The 22,015-nt window shown below is 38.9% G+C and overlaps 1 protein-coding gene across 2 annotated transcripts in view; it reads right to left on the reverse strand.

Moving 5' to 3' along the window:
- Positions 1-22,015, reverse strand: part of LOC129425527 (NXPE family member 3-like) — a 133,826-nt gene that overhangs the window by 109,586 nt on the left and 2,225 nt on the right. For both annotated transcript variants that reach the window (XM_055181525.2, XM_073863975.1), the window contains exon 2: positions 11,677-11,761. The gene's annotated coding sequence lies outside the window, so the exon portion shown is untranslated. The remainder of the gene's footprint in view (positions 1-11,676; positions 11,762-22,015) is intronic.

A 22,015-nucleotide genomic window follows, 5' to 3' on the forward strand; every position in this document is an offset into this window, starting at 1 on the left:
GAATGGAAACACCTTAGTCCCTTCGCGTCAGTGCACACGCACCAGCGCAGCGAGTACACACGCACAAGCGCAGCGGGTACACTGGCACGAGCAGAGCGAGACCTTCAGCCTATGTGCCGGAGCTTAGCCCCGGACGGCCCCGGCCCAATTTGAACCCTGGGTATCACCCTGTCGGGAACGTCTCCCTTACCTCCCATTACACTAACTAAATTATGAGTCATTCTCGACTATATATTATTAATCAAACGTAAACTTAAACTGATATGAGCAAACGTTGGCGACCACAGGATGCAACTAATTGCGGGCTGCAACAACGCAAATATTCTGGTTCATTTGGCGGAACAAAGTATATAAAGTGGGAGGAGTTGGATCTAGATCCAACCCCGCTCCCTGGATGTCGTGTTCTGCAGTGATGGATTCAAAGGTCCGATATTGATCCTAGTTTTATTACGGGCACGGTGGCCTTCTAGCTTTGTTTCCTTCTTTTCCTTGTTTGTTTTTCTTTTCCTTGGTTCTTGGAAGTTTGTTAGTGAATGTTCTCTCCCCCATTGCACTGCATTGAATCCAACACACCTGTGATCTTTTACTACAATAACCATGTTTTTTGGTTTTGACTGTAGTAAAACCATATATAATTCATCCTTCAAAAGAGACCAAACAATTTTACTTCATACAACGTAAGCGGTGCGCTTATAATTAAAGTCAGGTGCTGTTTCTTAATACAGCGCGAGCTCACTTTTACTTCATACAACTCAAGCTATGCACTTATACTGTAATTAAAGTCAGGTGCTGTTTTTTTAATACAGCGCAAGCTCACTTTGACTTCATGCAAGGCGAGCTGCACGTTTATTCAGGCGATCTTCTGACCAGCCAACCAGCTTGGTTAAAAGCATGAAAACTAAAACGCAAACGAACGCTGGTTAATTTTCCTTTAATATAAGTGAGTTTGTATTTATTTAATTGTTGTTGGGTTTTCATAAAAATAGTAATGATTCTTTCTAAAAACTGCGGCCAGAGTGGAGATGTAAACTGCCAACGTCACAGAATGCGCCGGAGCTCGCACCTACTTCAAAAGTGCAACCTTGTTCAAAAGAGGAACAGGAAGTGATTCCTTGCTGTTTTCAGGATTCTGATTGGCTTACGTGTGCTTAAGCTTCTCGCTACACCATATTTACACGGGTACGTGTCAATGAACACTTTTCTGAAAACTGACATATGTGCACAAAGTTATTTTTGAAACCGGAGAGGTTGAAATGTCCGTTTATGAAAATGGCTGCCCACGTTTTTTTCTGATTAGTCGATTCATTTAAAAAATTACTGCCCGATTAATCGGTTATGAAAATAATCATTGCAGCCCTTGTGTGAATCTCCTGTGTGCATTTGTGAATTCTCGTGTGTGTGGATCTCCCACACGCATTTGTGAATTACTGTGCGTAAATCTGGATTTACTGTATGCATTTGTGAACTACAGTGCACAAGCTTTCTAAAAGTCTCTTTTCTTCTCTGGGTTCAGGGCAGCACCATGGGAGACCAAGTGATACTCAATTTCTGTTGCTTTGACTTGCCCACGCTCTCATTCGCGCGTTCAATCTCTTTTACACCGCATTTGTGTGTGACGCATTAACGCTGTGACGTGGCTACTGAAAATGTGCTTTTTCAAGGCTTTTCAAGATGTTTATCAATTGTTGCAGTTCAATAACTTTCGTTTTGTGAATATAATCAATATCAAAATATTCTTCTTGGAACCTGTAACATAACACACTTATTAGATTTGAGATATACTTTATAAAAATTAGGGTGATCATACGTGCCATTCTTCCCGGACGCATACTGGCATCCTTCATTCTTACCTTAAAATGTAATGGTTGCTTTTCTGTAATAATAATAATAATCCTCTATGACGTACGCAGTCGACAAATACGACTTCCGGAAGCTGCACACGAAATCCTGGCCAGGATGCGTGCGGGAAGAATGGCACGTATGGTCACCCTATAAAAATTTGAAGAGTGAAGCAATTGGAAATAATTATTGTGTTCAGTTTGTACTTTGCAGACGTTCCCTATCCTGCATTGCTACATTGTAAAATCTAACTTATAAGTATACATTAACAGCAGATTTAAAAAGATAGTGTTCTCTTTTAAAAATAACACCACAGTGTGTTTCTTGTTATTGCGCAAAATAGTTAATGATTATACATTTCCAATGCTAAATGGAAAAAGTCAAATATCCAACAAACAATTGAATGGAATGCATTTGCTTTTAATCAGATAAGACCATAGATATCAACAGTATAGGCTATTTTTGTTATTTTGCAGTTAAAGTTTAATGAAGTTTGTGAATTTTGTGTAGGAGGGAAAATGGTCAAACATCTCTGTTTGACCATTTTCCCTCCTACACAAAATTCACAAACTTCATTAAACTTTAATGATTTTTAACTACAAAACATTTATAATAGAAAATCTCAAAGGCAAACATACAGTATATGTGCCCAGTTAAGGCTGTGGCTGTTGTAATATGTAGGACAGAGGTTCTCAAAGTTTACATTCAAAGGTCCAAATCTGAACTCTCATTATTTTCGTAGGTCCGGAAAAACTGGTTATTTATATAGCAAATCGACACAAATAGTTTGGGGGGAAAAGTATTTTCTATTAAAGTACATTCATAACAAGTGTATTTTGCATTTAAAGTAAAACAAATGTAAACATGAAACACAAGTATGCCAAAAGTAACCAGTGCAAAATACAGAGCAACCTAAGAGAAATGGCACAGTTTGTTTTCCATCAGATGCATAAACTGTGGCAAAAAAAGGTGTGGTTGGTAGACGGAGACACTGATCTAAATTAGAGGTGCAACTATCCACATTATTCCTGACGTAAATGCAGGCGCCACAATCTTTGAGCTTATATGGGTAAAACTTACGGTGAGCCACTACAGCTAATGGTAGACCTATTGCGAGGGATACGAGTCTGTCGTTTTGACTGGCATGCATATTACAAAGAGGTTACACATATACGTCATCAAGTTTAAGTTAACGAGCATTACATTCACAAATTATAAGCATATTACAACAATTTACGATTTACTAAGAACAATATTCAATAGTATAATTGTTAAAATTCTGAAATACGACTTAATGATGTATGCAGCCTGGAAATGCGACCTACGGAGGCTGCAGCCTTCGGATTGAAAAACGGCCATAGTCTGATTTAAATTTAGCGTGGTTACTTTTACCTTTCCACTGTACATGACAAATGACGGCCGAAAACACGGAAAGGGAGTCAGAAAGGGGCTGCGCAGGGTGCCAACCATCTGCGGGTGAGTAATTTTCCGATCAAATTCGAGCTTTGGATACATTAAAGAAAATAAAGTTATGCTACTACACCACATGTGACTAGTGATGGTAGCATTTCAAACCGGCGAAGTCATGTGATTTTAGCAAACGAGGCTTTATAACTGTTTGAAACGTATCGAAAATCCGATGGTTCACCACTAGGACTGTAAAATAAAGTGTTGCTTTTTACACAGTTATTACATAGGACCTAACACCTAAGATGTAACATCATATACATGTCACTGGGAGGCAAACCCAACCATTGACTATCATAAGCATTAACTACTGGGTACATTCACTGGTACGTCCATGGTAACTGCATGGAAACAGGACTGTAAAATAAAGTGTTGCTTTTTACACAGGTATTACATAGGACCTACCATCTAAGATATAGCATCATATACATGTCACTGTGAGGCAAACCCAACCATTGACTATCATACGCATTAACTACTAGGTACATTCACTAGTAAATCTATGGTAACTGTATGGAAACAGGACTGTAAAATAAAGTGTTGCTTTTTACACAGGTATTACATAGGACCTACCATCTAAGATATAGCATCATATACATGTCACTGTGAGGCAAACCCAACCATTGACTATCATACGCATTAACTACTGGGTACATTCACTAGTACACACTTACTGTGTATATACAATTTGTAAGTACAGTAGTGTTTTATATTAGTTATCATATACATTCATGTACACACTACAGTATAAATCCCTGTCATTTACCCTAACTTGCTTGTAAATAATAAATACTAATATTGTACATTTATTTGTAAGTACAGTAATGTTTCTCGTTAGTTATTGTATACCTACACAATAAGTATGTATCTGTTATTACCCAGTACTTACCTAGAGTTACATAATAACTACCAAATATGTACCACTGGTAAGTACAGTAATGATACCAGTTAATTACCATGTAGATACCTAAAAGTAAGTACCACACATTTGTCAGTAAGTACAACTTATTTACCATACATCTACAAGATAAGTACACATTCCTTTTGATGTTTATTGTTGTTGTTAAATCAAAAACCTACACTTTTACTATAATAAAATCATTTTTATACATTTTTTATGAAGCTTTGTCCATTTAGAACAAAATGTCCATGCATGTTTATGTAGAAATAATGGAACACAGCCCCGGATAAGGATCTTAAAAGCTGTGCTTTAAGAGCACAATATTTCTGTTTATTTTAATACAATAAATATTTAATGTTAAACAAGTTCCAATTTTCAGTCCGTCTGGACGCAGTGTTTCGCTAGGAAAAGCACCTTCTTTACCATCTTTATTGTTTTTTAACATGTTGCCTTTTGTAACGACTGAGCCAGATCAGACACACAATAACTTCTTATATTTATGAAATACAAGAAGTTATTGTGTGTCTGATCTGGCTCAGTCGTACTTTTGTTATGTGTTATTAGACTTCATGAAGCGCTGCGAGAACCCACATCATACGTTGATGACCTCAACGTATCGTGAGTCGAGAAATTACATGTAGTGGTCTAATAGACCCCTTCACAGTTCACGTCACAGGTGGTTCCCACTGCGCATGTCGGGGTCAGAAAAGTCATTACAGCAGATTGAGTTGCGTATTATTCGGTATCGTCAAAAATGTCTACTTGCATTGTGGGCTTGGAAAATCGCACCAGGTCTGCCGTTAAGTTTTTCGGGATTCCTGCAGAATCTCAAAAACAAAAAATACAACATCTGCAGCTGCAAGCAATTAAACGTGCAGACTGGGACAATGCAAAGATCAAAGAGGCTTGTGTTGGTAGTGCTCACTTCATTTCAGGTAAGTCATCATTTTTCAGCCCTGTTAGATTAAACTAGAACAGTTTGACTCCATGCTGCGCGCGCACCCGATAGTCATTCAATGTTTACAAACCTTGAAGGGGTCTATAGAGGGTATGCATTGACGTCACTTTTCCACGTGACCACGCCGGAACTCGCCCCGTTGAGTGGCAAAAGTTTAACAAAATGGCTGGTTTTCATAGCAGGTGCTGCGAAAATGCAAGTAAAACTGACTATTATCAGCTTAAATTGAATTTAGTTGGACTTGATAACAAAGGTGGACAATACTTGGTTACATTAGTTACGTTTTCCAAGCATATGTTTTTATAGGCTGTTTGTATTGGGAAAAACATTACTTTACTACATTCTAAAGCATAGAATACTGTGTGTTCTTTAATATTGCATATTAAAATTTATTTAATACCTAATTACATAAAAATTTTGTTCTTTTACTTGAGTAAAAGTATGTTAATGTTCTTAAATATTAAATGTAAAGTTGAAAAGTGTAAAAATTATGATAATATGCTTTGGAGTGTATGTTTCCAAAGAAAAATACAGATAAAATACAAGTACTTGAAAAAATACTTTTAAGTAAAAAGTAAAACCTCTGCTTGATAGTGACCCTAGCAACTTATCAACCCATGTGCTCTGTGGACATTGGCATGAACGATCCATTTACTTCTCCTTTCTGTGTGTTTTGGCAGTCTGTAAAACGATAACTCAGAATTCTTGTTAATCTGTTAGTAGAGTCTATCGCACAACAGCCTTTTCCCATTTCGACGCGTTTTCGCCGCACAAACATTATCCCAAAGTCCCTTTGCTTACATTTACAAGTATGCATTTACTCATATACACTACACCAATGTTATCTTGCACTGAAAGATATCTTATATATAGCTTAGACTTTTAGCAAATAAAAAAACTAAGTATTTGAAGTATTTTAATAATTGGGGCTGAAAACAATGTTAGAATGCAGAAAAACGAGTTACCTACTTGGATTAATCATGATTGACTTTCTGTTAAAATGTCTTTTAATTATGGTTTTTATAGTGTTTTTTATGTTTTCACTTAGATGCTGCCTTAAAAAAGCAACCAGGACACCACATCTGCAGTGACAGGATGGGAAAAGAATCAGAAGGTCCAGAAGATAATATCAACTCGTGCCCCTGAGGAGATTAATATTGTTTTGTTTCCTTTGTTTAGTAATAAGTTGTTCTATGTGGTTTTGTTAAATAAAAGAAATTCAGTATTCAATTCACATGTTTTGCACATCATTTTCTATATTTTACTTCCATGTATTCATAGGCAGGGCAGGGTGCCTATTTATTGCCCACATGTTGTCCACAGTAAGCCAACGCTTTCCCCAATGTGCCCACAGTTAGCCCACACTTTGCTCAATGTACCCACAGTCAGCCCACGCTTTGCCCAGTTAGCCCACAGCTAGCCCACGCTTTTCCCAATGTGCCCACAGTAAGCCCACACTTTGCCCAGTGTACCCACAGTCAGCCCAAACTTTGCCCAGTGTGCCCACAGCTACCCCACGCTTTTCCCAATGTGCCCAGCTGCCCACAGCTAGCCCACGCTTTTCCCAATGTGCCCACAGCTAGCCCACGCTTTCCCAATGTGCCCACAGTAAGCCCACACTTTGCCCAGTGTACCCACAGTCAGCCCAAACTTTGTCCAGTGTGCCCACAGCTACCCCACGCTTTTCCCAATGTGCCCACAGCTAGCCCACGCTTTTCCCAATGTGCTCACAGTAAGCCCACAACTAGCCCACACTTTTCCCAATGTGCCCACAGCTAGCCCACGCAGGCAGCCCGCTGTGGACCCCAAATTTTTTGCCTGCAGTGGCCCCACGTGGGGCCCAAAGGGACATGTTTGCTGGGGGGCGAACTCCCGACAGTAATATCTGTATGTAATGTACAATGGAAAGGCTGTTTAGATATTTAATATATCTTTAAAAAAAAGAAAACATGTAGTGCAATTAAGTCATTAAGAGAAGATCTTTTACACTTCTTTTACAACTGGATACAAGAAATGTGCATCTTTTTTGAAAATAATTTTTTGTATAAAAGGGTTGATGATTTATATTGTCAATCTTGCAATATTATCCTCAACATTGTGATATGCCTTTGATATTTAAATTGATTATACTGCAGGAGGATTTGGTTTAGTTATTTAAACACTATTATTGTTTAATGATATTTCTCTGCTTTATACCTCACACATTCATACTAAGTCATTTGTGATCAGCCTAAAATTATGTAAATGTGTATTTGTGTGACGAGTCAGACAAGGTTGGATCCATTTGCAAATCTTTATTAGTATCACACAGCAGTTTAGACAAAGGCAATGCAATGTAGCGGTAAAACTGGTATGTAAACACAGATACGGCTTGGGGCAGGCAGATAGTAATCGTAGTCGTTAACACAGCCCAGAATCGGGGCAGGCGGAAAGCAATCGTAAATGTAAACACAGTCCAATATCGGGGCAGGCAGAGATAATTCGTAAACGGGTAAACAGTCCAAGGTCGAGGCAGGCAGCTAAACATCAATAATCCAAAAGGCAGTCCAAAAGTAATCACCAGGGAAACAAACACAGGGAAAACAGGGAAATAACGCTCAGTAGTGCTGCACGGGGCAAAACAAGACTTCGCAAAGAGCGTTTGTGTGTGTCCCAGGTATATAGGCAGGATAATGAGTAACAGGTGGAGTGTAATCAGCGGAGCGTGGGGCATAGTGGGAAATGTAGTTCCAGTTAGAAGTCAGGTGAATGTGATGTTTGAACACCGGGGACGTTAGCGCTGACATCCGTAACAATTTGAGAATACAATTTCTTCATTTTTAGTTTGATTTGTTACTAAATAGGTTTGTTATTTATATACAGCCTATAAACATAGTTAACATTGTTAATCCACTCTTATTTAACTGTATTATGTCTTTATTATTTTCTAGACTATGATTCAATACACTCTGAAAAAGAAGCTCCCGTCTCCTCAACATTAAAGTGTTCTGACCGACACACAGGAGTGTTCACTGTTTAAATTTCAATTTCAATTCTAAATCCTACCTAACATTTTTAATATACTATAACAAAAGTAACAAAAACAACAAACACACACAAAGTCTGGCCCGCACCATATTTACAATTTTAAAATCTGGCCCCTAGTTGAAGACCCTTGACTTAGGGTGTACTCACCTTTGTTGCCAGCTATTTTGACAATAATGGCTGTATGTGAAATTATTTTTCAGAGGACTGTATTGCTATACAAGCAGCAAATTTACCACTATAAAATATATATAAATTTTAGAAGATATCCTTAAATGGTTGCTGAAATGTGAGAGGTGTAATCACTTTTGTGAGATACTGTACAGTATTCGTAGCTGTTCTGTGTAAATTTGGATAAAGTTTTTTTTTTTTTAAGATTAAGGCCTGAGCTCAGACGATATAATATATTGGCACCTCTCTATTTGTCTTTATTTCTGAAATGAATTAAACTTTCAAGGGCACTGCCATGCGGGAAAACTGGACATTTGCACACATGTCTAAGGTGGTGAACATTTACATCTTCATCTACATGGGTTTCAGAAGGACTTGTAGCAAAATGGTCTAATAGTGCCATCTATAAAATTGCTACGAAGCAGCTCTTCTTGCGCTACATTTAGCACACATGAAATTCTGTACGTTTTTAAAATTTCTTACAGCCATAACCTAAACCCAAACTGTGAAATCCAATTAGTTAACCTTGGTTACTTTAACACTGGGTTACTTTAACAAAAAGTATACACAAATCTTTAAGTTTAATCAAAATGGATGTGCAAGTCAGTGCAACTTGCCATTTGACTAGTGATGAGTGACTGTAACTCATAAAACAAGCTCATAAAGTATGTCTAATGTGACTATGTTTAATGTATACTAGTCATGTTACCTTTTAAACATATTTAAAAATATGCTATTTGTACCTGCACTGTTACGGAGCATGTTCCTAAAAATTTCATTTACCACAGCACTTCTACTGCTCCTGGTGATGTGATAATAAAAGTGATTTGATTTGAATTTATAATTGCTTAAGGTTAAAATTAATAGTCATCTGATTATGCATAATAATCACTTTGGTGCTCGTGACTGTACCGTGATAAAATTGGCTCAGCAATAGTTTCTTTTAATGGGTTACAGTTTATGTATAAAATGGCTTATTTGGAAGGCACTGGAACGTAGAACTGAACATTGTTCTGCCTCAATATGTTACAACACATGAACGATCAGGCCAATGATTAAATGTAAAATCATTTCCCTAGATAACAGGTCAAACCTGTTTTAAAACAAAGTACTGTATCTCAATTTCAAATGCTGTATCCTCACTCTAAAAAACAATTCAGGGGATCTGTTGCCACTATTTAATTTAATGCAAGTTAAAAATAAATAATTGATTTATTGAAAGATTTAAAGTTGCAAACGTTTTTATTGAGTTGTCCAGACATACTAATTTTGATAATTACATCAACTTATTGTGTGTAACTTTAATTTAATTATTTGTGTTAGTTTGTTTAAAACATTATTCAAGATGTAGTAACTCAATGCATTTAGCTTGATAACTTCAGGTTCCCAGCATGCATTGCATGGGACTTATAGTGAGAGTAAATGTAGAAATATGGTTTTATTTTATGCATTTTTAATCAGGATGAAAACATGAGAAGACTTTTAATGATTATTGTTCTGTACTTTTGGTATTTAAAAGATTTTCTGTTATGTTGTTGATTTTTAAGAGGTTACCATTGTGCTGAAGAATAGAGCATTTGCTCAAGTTGAGAAAAGACTCACCGAGCATTATCTTGCTGTTTTAATTAGATGGCATTTTGATAAAAATGCTAAAACTGGTTGTCTTCTGCAACCTGACAAGTGTTGTTAAATAAAAAAGTTTGAATCATTTTAGTAGTTTTGTGTAAATCAGTGTCCACGATTGAATCAAATTTAATATGCAAAAAAAACCAAGTTAAAACAACTTAATTTTTATGAGTATTCAACACAATTTTTTTAAGTACATCCAACTTATTATAGTTTGTTGGCCAGAATTAATTTCAGAAGTAGTTGTCTTAACTCAAAATAATTGATGCAAACTGTTGCGTTAATTATTTTTGTTGAGTCCAAGCTATATTTTTAGAGTGCTGTTGCTGGCTCCTAGATGAACATTTAGATGTTGGTTTAGTCACAGAACTATAAAACTACAAATGATATTAAAATGTAAAAATTGAGAACAAGATTACAAAGCCTCAAAAAGACTGTGCAGTACCCAGTTCAAACCTGTTAACACGTTTATTTTTAAAACATTAATAATCTCTCAACTTTAAAGGCTGTGTCTTGTTAATAATTAGTAGAAGATCTTTTAGATGTTCTTTTATTCTTAACTATAACACAACACCTGATATTGAAATGTGAACTAATACATCTATTCTTCTAAATTTCAAACGGAGTAAAACAAATATTATGTTCCTCACGCTGTTTCTGCTTATCTCATGTTAATCTTGAGTAACTATAGAGTAGTATTACATCCTTTATGTATCTGTCAGGTTTATAAAGGACAGATCAGCTATACCAATTCTTCCGAATAAATCCGACCCCCTCGAGGTTTACCATGGACGGAGCGAGTCACGAGCAAGCAACACCCACAAAACATTTTCACTGTTTTTGTAAATCTCTTTATTCTGTTTTTGTAAAGCTATTTTTGTAAATCCCTATATTCACCTTTGTGGCTGTTCTTGGATTACTGCTTTTGAATTATTGTTTGCCATCTAATGGAATACGTTTAACAGGCCATATTCTTTAATACAGACAAAACAAGCTGAAAAGTGTTTATGGATGGTTTTTAAACATTAGTAAAAATTAGGCTGCCTATAGCAGCATCATAAAAAACTGGGACTAAACTGTGTTTTAGCGGAAGTGATGATTGATTCAAATGCCCAATGCTGCAAACAGGTGTTTTAAGAAATACAATGCAATGTGAGCAAATCTAAATGTGTAAATCAACACATTTTCTTTATTTTCACAATTCATTGAAATCACAACAGTTGTTATAGGCCAGGTTTAAAACCTGGTAAAAATTTTGTTGATCTTTATGACCCTGCTTGCCACTAACTTTGAAAACTGTTATATTCCTTTACATGACTAACCTTCAAATATGTGACCAGTCACGGAAAGTAGGGACACAAGTCAGATCTGGGACATTTTGAGTTATTACAGATTCTGTAAGTGCAGTTTCTAAGCTTCCCAACAACGTGTAACACATGGAAATCTGATAAGATTTGGAGAAGTTGTAGCCATTTGAATATAGGAACTCAGAAAAACTCAAACCGAGAAAATCGAGACGAAAGGGACTCTCTTTTCCAGCTAGGGGAAAAATAGGGCTCATTTACATCTCATTTAGCTAAGCCATACCCCCTGTAAAGCCGTTTTGAGATACAAATGTTCTAGCATCATATGTAGTATTTTGTGAAAGAAGTCCGGATGACAACATGCAAAAATAAACATGACTTTTTACCTTTGTGTTGATCACAAGTCGAATCCAGTCTGTTTCAGATGTGTGAATCATCCAATGACCATTTTTGTCCACAAATGCATATAATCTGTGAAATATAGATATATAGTCTATTGTTTACATCAGATTTCGCATGAAGGGTAATACAATATAATATACAATCTGAGGACTATTTACATCGTAACATGTAAGGGTATATGAGATTACACTGCGGTAATTTACATTCCGTTAAATACATAAACCCGCCTTCAAAGTTTGTATTTAAAATAGGGAGGAAGTATAATAGATAATCCAAACAGCGTTGAAAACGTGACATCCTTTAGAGATGTAACCAATCGCTCGCTCGTTCCTCAATCAGCCAATGACTTAATGGAAAATATTGATAGACAAAACATGTAGCCAATTATATAACGAATTCAACGATCTCTATGTAACTTATGTGTGTTTGACTTCATGCTGCGCTGCAAAAACTGACAGACAGATGACGTCAAAGTACCACGAGATTGAGTCAAAATTATACTACTCTGTAAAATTTCTTGAAGAGCTCTCGCGGTACTTTGACATCATCCGTCTGCGGCATCGCATAAAGTCAGTGACGCGGCTGAAGTACAACGCGGCTGACTGTTATCTGTTCTGCCCCAGCTTCTTTTATTTTTCTTTTGTTTTGTGCACCCGAGCTTCATTTACAGTCTGGGGAGACGCACGCTATAAGTTAAAAAAAACCTTAGCCTTTGACTTACAGGTGGGTGTACAGGTAAATACACGGGGCCTTAACTCTTTGGCTCACAGGTGGACATACAGGTAAGGAGGCAGAGTTTCTAGCTCTTCAGCATACAGGTGGGTATACAGGTAGGTACACACAGAGCTCTAGCTCTTCAACTTTCAGGTGGATATACAGGTAAGTACTCAGGGCTTTATCTGTTCAACTCACAGGTGGACATACAGGTAAGTACACAAGGCTTTAGCGTTTAGACTTACAGGTGGGTATACAGGTGAGTACACAGGGCTTGAATTCTTGGGCTTACAGGTAGGTATACAGGTAAGTACACAGGGCTTTAGCTTTTGGGTTTCAGGTGGATATACAGGGAAGTACACAGGGCTTGAACTCTTGGGCTTACAGGTAGATATACAAGTTAGTACACAGGGCTTTAGCTTTTGGGCTTCAGGCGGATTTACAGGGAAGTACACAGGGTTTGAACTCTTGGGCTTACAGGTAGATATACAGGTAAGTACACAGAGCTTTAGCTCTTGGATGTACAGGGGGGTATTCAGGGGAGTACACAGGGGTTGAACTCTTGGGCCTACAGGTGGGTATACAGGTAAGTACACAGGGCTTTAGCTCTTGGGCGTACGGGTGGGTATTCAGGTGAGTACACAGGGCTTCAACTCTTGGGCCTACATGCGGTATACAGGTGAGTACGCAGGGCTTGACTCTTAGGCTTACAGGTAGGTACACGGGGCTTGAACTCTCGGACTTACAGGTGGGTATACAGGCAAGTACACAGGCTTCAATTCTTTTACTTACAGGTGGGTATACAGGAGAGGATGCAGAACTTTAGCTCTTCTGCTTTCAAGTGGCTGGAGAGGGCGTACAGGCAAGAACACAAGGCTTTAAATCTTCGGCTCGCAGGTGGGTATACAGGCAGATACAGGGGGCCTTAACTCTTGGGCTTTCAGGAGGGCAGGCAGGTAAAGATGCAGATCTTTAACTCTTCTCAGACGGCTGAGCGTGGCATCATAGCATGGACTGACATCTAGAAACACTCAACCATAGAGCACCACCACCGGACAATGAGGAAGGTCGACGAGTCCCCCAGTCTTGAACATGTGCTGGAGTACTGTTAGCCACCAGCCCACTGTTCTCCTCGGGCAGAGCTCTTCCCTGGGTCTAGAGCACGATCACTGACAAACACTGATAAAGTCACTGCACTGCAATTTTCCTTGTGTATACACTTAAAAGAAATCACCCACCGCACTCCGCACACTCATAGTGATATAAGGCCAATGATACGTATCCAGCCCCGGGTTCCAAGTCCTGGCCGACAGTGCAGTTTAGGCGTGGGACAGACACATAGGGTATTGGGGTCGCGAACTGGGGACTCCTCCTTCCTCCTCTACTACCTCCAACAGGAGAACACGAATATAAACAGACTAGGTAGATTAGCAGACACTGGTAGTTATATTGACATCAAGGGAAAGACATCAACAGATCAAACAGCAGTCATTCTCACCTCAGTTTGATTTAACGCAAGGCAATACCTCCGTTGTTTAGAAAGATTTGGCTTTTGGCAAGAAGACATCACTAGTACTAGTGATAGCATACAAATGGAGAATTTCCCAAGATGTCGAATTGCCCCTTTAAATATCAATACTTCACTTCTCATGACAAATGTTAAAGAGCATAACCCACCAGATCTGCTTCGCTCTTACTCTTCTAGTGCATTTCCCATAAACTTCGTTCTTTGCGTCCTCCAAACATCTAGTATTCACTTCAAGAAAACCAGCACAGTCATGAAAGCACAATGCAAACAAATGGCTTGTCACTTATCTCTTCCGTGTTTCATGTGTAGATCTCCTTTATACCACAGCCTGCAAGTCCAAACATCTGTTCTCACCACCACACCAGCCACTTCCGTATTGATTCCAGCGGACACACGGAACAAACTTTGTGCTTCCTGCTTCTCAAACAGCACTTTTTATGGGCCCTCCTCCCTCTCGATGACCCAATCACCGATCGCCACACTCTTTTCACACACCTGATGCGTTGCCTGGAGTCAACCGGAACCGACCAGGTGTTACACTGAAATCGGGCCGGGCGGAAATATTCCTAACATTTTAGTTTCCCCTGTACATAGCCACCCCGTGACACAATGCTGAATAAAGTCATAATTCTTGCAATTTTTGGACCAAAATGTATTTTCGATGCTTCAACACATTCCAACTGAGAGGGGAGGTTAATTCTAGCAGCATATGCATCTTTGATGTTGCCATAGCATTTATCCAGTGTTCTATTCTTACGTGTGCTGTTTTTGACATATTGCTGAAATCCAGGAAGAGCCATTTCTAGTTTACAATGGTTGAAGTCTCAGAGAACAAATATAGGGGAGTCTGGTTTATTCTTAAGCTGCTGGTGGACACAGTCTGCTACACGTGAAGCTGCTTTAGATGCGTTCCCACTAGGCGGGATATATACAGAGCATATAAAGATGTTCCCATAGTCTCTAGGTAGATAAAAAGGTCTTAAACTAATGCAGATAAGTTCAAGATCAGGATTACACACCCTGTCTTTTATTGTGTAATTATTGCACCAAGAGTCATTAATAAAAATGCAGATCCCGCACACCCTCGTCTTCCCCGAATCATTATTCCTATCCATACGTACACATGAGAAACCTTGTACCTTCACCAATGAGTCCGGAAAATCCTCCTGGAGCCAGGTCTCCATATAAATCATTAAGCATGATTCCCTATATTCATTACAGACCTTTGTGTTAAGCCGCAGCTCCTCCATCTTGTTTCTTAGGGAGTGAAAATCACCAAAGGTATAGATGGCAGTGGCGGCCTTGTAGCCGTCTGGGGAAGGCGTGTTTGGATTCCGCCCTTCTCCCTTGTTTCTGCGGCCGCTTGCCTACGCGTTGTCGTAGCAGCTCCTTCGGAACATGGTCTAACAGGCCTGGTTCTGGTTCAAACTTCCTACTCAGGGACAACAGCCAGTCCCTGCCATACACCCGCGGCGTCTGCTCATTCTCTTCGGCAAGTGTAGTAGCATCATATTGTAGACGAGTACAACAGGTGGATCTAATTAGCAGCAACAACCACACTCCAATGATTCTCTTTCCCATTATGACTTCTCTTCCTTGCTCACTTCTTCCTCATTAAACAGATCGCAGCAACAACTCTTCAATCCTCTCCACATAGACTTGACAAACTAGACAAACGTAACTTAAACAAACTTAGACAACCACGATCGCTCATTCTCCTGTGCCGGTGTCGCAAGCGGTGCTGCGCCACCGGAAGTCATATTTTTCAATCTAATTAAATTCACACTTCAAGCAGGCTTCAAATGAAATTCCAGAGAAACATGAGATCTAAGAGTTAAAGTGACAATGGCCAGAGACAGAGCATGTGTCTGTAGCCAAAGATCACATCACAATAAGCTGGTTTAAATTATATATCCTTGTATTGCATTTTTGTTTGTGTAATGTACCACTTTCTTGTAACACTATAGTGATGTTTGCTTTAAGTATGTCTCATAATTCACATTTATGAAATTATTATTTGATGTATTTTTAAACCATATCTTATTTACACTCTGAATAATCCTCTGATAATTTCATGATCAATGATGTGCATCATTTTACCATAACTGATATCAAACTTATTCAACATTAATCAAAATGTTTGGGCACTATTCAGACAAACTTCGACCATCTCCACAGATTAATCCGGTCAACAGAATAATGCAAGGAACGAACCAAGCAATGGACAACTTCAGGAACATTGTCACATGACCACGAACCCATAGGAACTCTATTCCTCATACTCGTACGCGCACATGCAGCTGGACGCGCACATGCGCCTCACAAAAGCCAACGCAAGCATCGTTTATTCATTCGCTGATGCTAAGTTATTACCCCGTATTAATTAAGGCGATTCTTAGAGATTCTAATGGTTTGTGCAGAAGTAAAGTCTAAAGTGATATTGCCCTTCTTTTACCCTCTCTTCAGTTTTCATGCTTTCTCTCTCTATATGTTTCATGTTCATTGTGTTTGTCTGTTAGGCTGTGTGTGTATTTCGTATTGTAGTTAATAAATCGGTTTTGCATTTCACAATTAAATTGTTTCTGTGTTCAATGGTCAGCAAATTAAAGTCACTTAATCTGCCTTGATCCTGTTTACATGCTTTTAAGGTAATACTGCATAGCAGTAGGAAAGTTATTTTTTAAAGACCACAGAATTAACTTCTTAATGTACAACTATGAGTATATTCGCTGGACGAATGCATTAAAGGAACAGTATGTAGGATTGTGGCCAACACTGGTATTGCAATAACAAAACTTGTGGTTAAAACTGGTACTGCAATCACACAAATGGTGGCCAATACACAAAATTACAACATAAACATTAGTTGAGGGCTGCAACTCCACTTATTAAATGACAATATCCTGGCCAGACTACTGTTGTGAGTGATATAAGTATTTGAAATGAAAATGATTTCTTAATGTCTAGTGAGATATCAGGGTCATTTTATGATTCATTGATATAAATTTCTTACATACTGTTCCTTTAATTAATTGTTATTATTATTCTGCTAAATCAGGAAAAACCTTATCAATTTTGTATAGTTAATTACAGTTAATTATACTTATAATCCCCTTTGAGCTAAATCTGGGAATTCCCGTAGCGTGTTTCAGTAGAAGGTTCAATAGCGTTTTAAATAACATTTCATTTACCTCCGCTGAATTGCTACATTCAACTGCTGTCATACGCCTGTCGGTCTGAAGTTGAACACATATATCTTAACAGCAAGACCCACGAATTTTGCATTTATTGGATAAAAATGATCAGTGCCTGATCAATCAGAGCACCCCTACTGTCTGCATTTTTTATTCATTTATTCAAACCTCTGAATTTCAAACTCAATCGAAACAACTATATTATGTTCCTCCATATGGCAATAAACTGCACAATCTTTTAAAAGCTTTGCAAGATTTTTCTCAGTTGTTGCGTTTCATTAAATTTTGAGGTGCTATAGCTTTGTGAATACAACTAATATCAAAATGTTATTCTTGGAAGCAATAACAAGACATACCATTAGATTTAAGATACACTTTATATGAATTTTAAGAGTGAAGGATTTAGAAATAATTATTGTGTTCGCTTTGTACTTTGCAGACAGTCCCTATCCTGCATTGCTACATTGTAAAATCTAACTTATTAGTTACAATATATCAACAGCAGATAAAAACAGATAAAAAAACATTGTGTTATTGTACTCTCTTTAACATTAAAATAAATAAATAATTAAATCACTGTATGTTTCTTATTGCGCTAAATCGTTTAATGATTGAAAAAAAAATGTTGTGCACTTTTCAGTGCTTTGCAAGATTTTTCCACAGTTTTAATAACTTTAGCTTTGTGAATATAACGTCTCAGGTTATGTATGTAACCCTTGTTCCCTGTGAAGGGAAGGAGACGCTGCGTCAGAGCTGACACTACGGGGAACGCCTACTACAGCGTGACGGCGTCTGAGTATGTATATCAAATTCGACCAATGGTTGGGCGTGACGTCATAGACGGAAGCCAGAGAGCATAAATATGGCAGAAAGGAACGCCCACTTTATCTGGCATAAGCCGAAGCGGGTATTTAGGCACGCTGGAAGTATGGCCAGGAAGATGCAGCGTCTCGTTCCCTTCTCAGGGAACAAGGGTTACATATGTAACCTTAGACGTTCCCTTTTGAGGGAACTTCGACGCTGGGTCAGAGCTGACGCTATGGGGAACGTTATACCCAATCCGCCAGACTACAAGTGCCTGTCTGTGTGTAGAAAGCACAACTAAGACCAAGCACAACTAAGACCAAAGCACATGATCTCCAACTCAAAAGTGTACAAAAGTGAGTGGTGAGGACCTGCTTGCCGCATCACAGATATCCTGGATCGAGGCCCCTGCCCACAGGGCCCTATATGCTGCCATACCTTAAGTTGAATGCGCTCTGACGGTTAAAGGAAAGGGCCGTCAAGAGGCTTCATAAGCACATGGGATAGCCTCGGCTATCCATCTACCTAAAAGCTGCTTGGTGGCCGGGCACCCAGTCCGGGCCAAACTAAAGCATTTAAAATAACTGCTGTGTTCACCTGAACCGGGCAGTACTATGCACATACATACATGTCCAGTGCATGCACTAAGCATAGCAAATTAAGCGCCCTCTGGCTAAATCCTTGAAAGATGGAAGGCTGAAAGCCTGCAACATTATGGGGCATGGAATATTATTCCGAACTTTAGACCCGTAATCCGACCTAGGGTAGAAAGCCTTCACCATGCCTGGAGCGAACTCGAGGCAGGTGAGTAAAACTGAAAATGGTGCCCCTGATAAGTCCTCCAGGACCACAGACAGATCCCACACAGGGATCCTAAAATGACTTGCAGGCCTCAGCCCCCGAGTGCCACACAGGAAACGCATAAATAGACGGTCTCTACTTAATGAGGGACCGACCACTAAGGTATGAAAGACAGATATAACTGCCACATAAGCCTTAATGGTCAAAGGAGACAGCCCTACTGCAAACTGCTCCTATTAAAAACTCCAGAACTGTACCAAGGGGCAGTAAACTGGGTCATATAAGTGCTCTTGGCACCATGTAATAAAAGTCTTTCTTTAAATGCGTATAATTTCCTGGTGGAGGGAGCTCTGGAAGTAAAATAGTCTGCACAACCTCAGTTGAGAGACCCGTTTCTATGAGTCTGATCTCCTCAGAGGCCAGACCCAAAAACTCTAGGCAAGGGTAAAGCCTGAGACTACCGATCCCTGCAGATCGGCCCCTGAAATGGGGAGCCGTCTAGGAGGGAGACCAGGTTCGAAAACCAGTCTGCAAACACAGGAATACGAGCAACAGCTGTGCTTGTGCTGCCGGACCCTCTCCAGAGCTCCTGGGAGCTGAGCAATTGGGGAAAAACACACCGGAGGCCCTCAGACCCTTCCTGTGTCATGGCAACCAGTCCGAGTGGGACTTGGTGAAAGAGAGAAAACCAAAGAGTACAATGTGAATTCTCCTAAATGGCAAACAGGTCAGCCTTGGCTTGGCCGAACCTGAGCCAGATTTGCTCCCCCATGTGTGGGTGAAGTCTTTATTCCCCAAGCTCAACGCCTGCCTCAGCAGAACGTCTGCTCCATGTGGACTTACATAGATTTTGACATAATGGTCTTCCATAGCCACTTCCCGGCCTTAGAGGGATGTATCCATCGTAAACCTGATGTTACGACCCTGAGCCCCCAATATTGGCCTTCATGGGAAAGGAACCATGGTTTCTTCCATAATACTAAGGCACAAAGCATCTGCGTGTGACCTTGATAATGAGAAACGGGTTGCCCCTCAGGGAACCCCATTGTTAAAGGATGGATTCTATACGAGCAGGAAACAACCGTGCCTGCAGTCGTTGAAATCCATACCACGCCCAGAAAAGAGGTCCTCTATGCTGGAGAAGCATTCTTTTCCTGGCGTTTAGTTGATGGGAACTTTTTGGCCCTTTTTGGCTTTCCAGAACTGATCCCAGCTAGAAAGAGATAGATCTGTGATTAATGTAATGCGGCGACAGACCACATCCAACTTTGGTCCTGTAAACAAAAACCCACAATTTTTTCCCATATTCTTAGGGCATGAAGACATATGCGTGTAACCCTGAACATGTGAAAAAGTCAACACTGGCCTTTTTGAGAAAGGAACCGTGGTTTTTGCCATAATACTAAGGCACAAAGCATTCGCGTGTGACCTTGATTATGCAAAACGGGTTGGCCCTCAGTAGGGATGCAGGGTTCTTGCAGGTTTCAGCAAGTTAAATTTAAGACCTTTTTAAGACCTTTTAAGACCATTATGAGTAAAATTTAAGACCAACACGACACATTACTAGAAGCATTCAAATGATCTCAGAAATTCTTAAAACGTTCTATTTTTATTGATTCAGTTATAGAAAAATATAAAATGAATGCAGTTTTAAAACAGATAATCAAAATACATGGAAATACATTATGCTTAACTCTATTAGACCGCGAGTGTTGGCGCCGACAAATTTTACCCATAGCCCTTTAGGAAGAGACTTCTGACAATGGAAGCCCAAAAATGGCTCATAGTGAGCCATTGATATACATTGAGTTAGAGGCAAAGAGCTGTGATTTTTCTTAATTAATAGTCAAGAAATGCATTGATTTACAATATTTATTAGGGCTGTGAATCGATTAAAATTTTTAATCTAATTAATTACATACTCTGTGATTAATTAATCTAAATTAATCGCCTACATAATTTTTGCTGTGAAAGTATTAAATATTTATTTTTGAATAAATCAGTGAATAATCAGCATTAGTGACAATGAAGCTCAAAAACTCTTTTATTATTACAGTATTTTCACCGTTCAAATAATGGCCATAACAATCAACAAAAATAACCTAAAGTAATATGCTAAGGAAATAAAGTGCTTCAGGAAGATTATTTACCAAAAGTTTAACAGTGCAATATCAATTGCAGGGCTTTTTTGTGCAATTGAACATAAACCTTAAATAAAGAACCCGACAGGTGGATGACATCAAAGTACCGCGAGAGCATTTAGGAAGCAGTCTTCTGTTATGATTTCTCGAACTGCAGTCACGGGATTTGGATGTCATCTGCTTCTTGGTTCTTGTGGCGCCACATAAAGTGTACTCACTAGTTTAACAAACCCGTTTTATCAGCCACTGGTTAGATCAACGTAGCAGTCAAAAACGGGATGCGAGTAATCACGTACGAGAGAAATCGTTTACCCACAAAATACAGGACACCTATACTGTGCTATATTTGGTTTTCTGATCCCAATCTTCATCATTCTGCTAAGCCAAGTCAATCTCCATTGGTCTTTTACACCTTTATCGATCTCCAAAACTTCGGAGCCTTCCTGCATTATAAGTATGTCCATGCTAGCTGAAATATAGTTTTACCTCATCTTACGCGCTACAGCCAGAAAACCCGGAGTGGATCCGGTGTGTAGTGATTACAGAAAGCTTACAGTGGAGAGAGGAACGTGATTTTGCTCCACTCCAGGCTTTGATCACATCCCACTTAAAAAGCTGAATACACGTCGTATTTATGAAAAGTTAATTTAATAATTTTGCAATTGACAGAAATCCGTGTAAGGACGGAGAACTTTAATCCATGTGCTTTGTATGATGTGGTACTTTAGAGTGGACGAACTCTATGATATGCAAATTCTTTGCTGCAGACGTTGCATACTTTATTTTTATCATCACTTCCATCAGGCCGTTTTTTTATAAGTAAATGTTACAGTCAATGATACAGTCACCGCCAGAGCGTTCTCGTCTACCTCCTTTATTTTACAGTCAAATGGTGGCTAGAATGTATCCAGGTTCAATACGGAATGGATTAATCTGCGTTATTTTTTTAAAGCGTTATTTTTTCTTTAGATTAATTAATCGAATTAATGCGTTATTTTCACAGCCCTAGTATATATACAAATATACATAAAAAATAAAAACAAGAAAAAACAACAACAACAACAACAACAAAAAATAAACAAAACATGCCAGTAGTTCTCAGAGAATGACAAATTTCCTTCAACAATGGAACAAATTATCC

Source organism: Misgurnus anguillicaudatus, chromosome 25, assembly GCF_027580225.2.
Source record: "Misgurnus anguillicaudatus chromosome 25, ASM2758022v2, whole genome shotgun sequence".
In the NCBI taxonomy this organism is placed as follows: domain Eukaryota; kingdom Metazoa; phylum Chordata; class Actinopteri; order Cypriniformes; family Cobitidae; genus Misgurnus; species Misgurnus anguillicaudatus.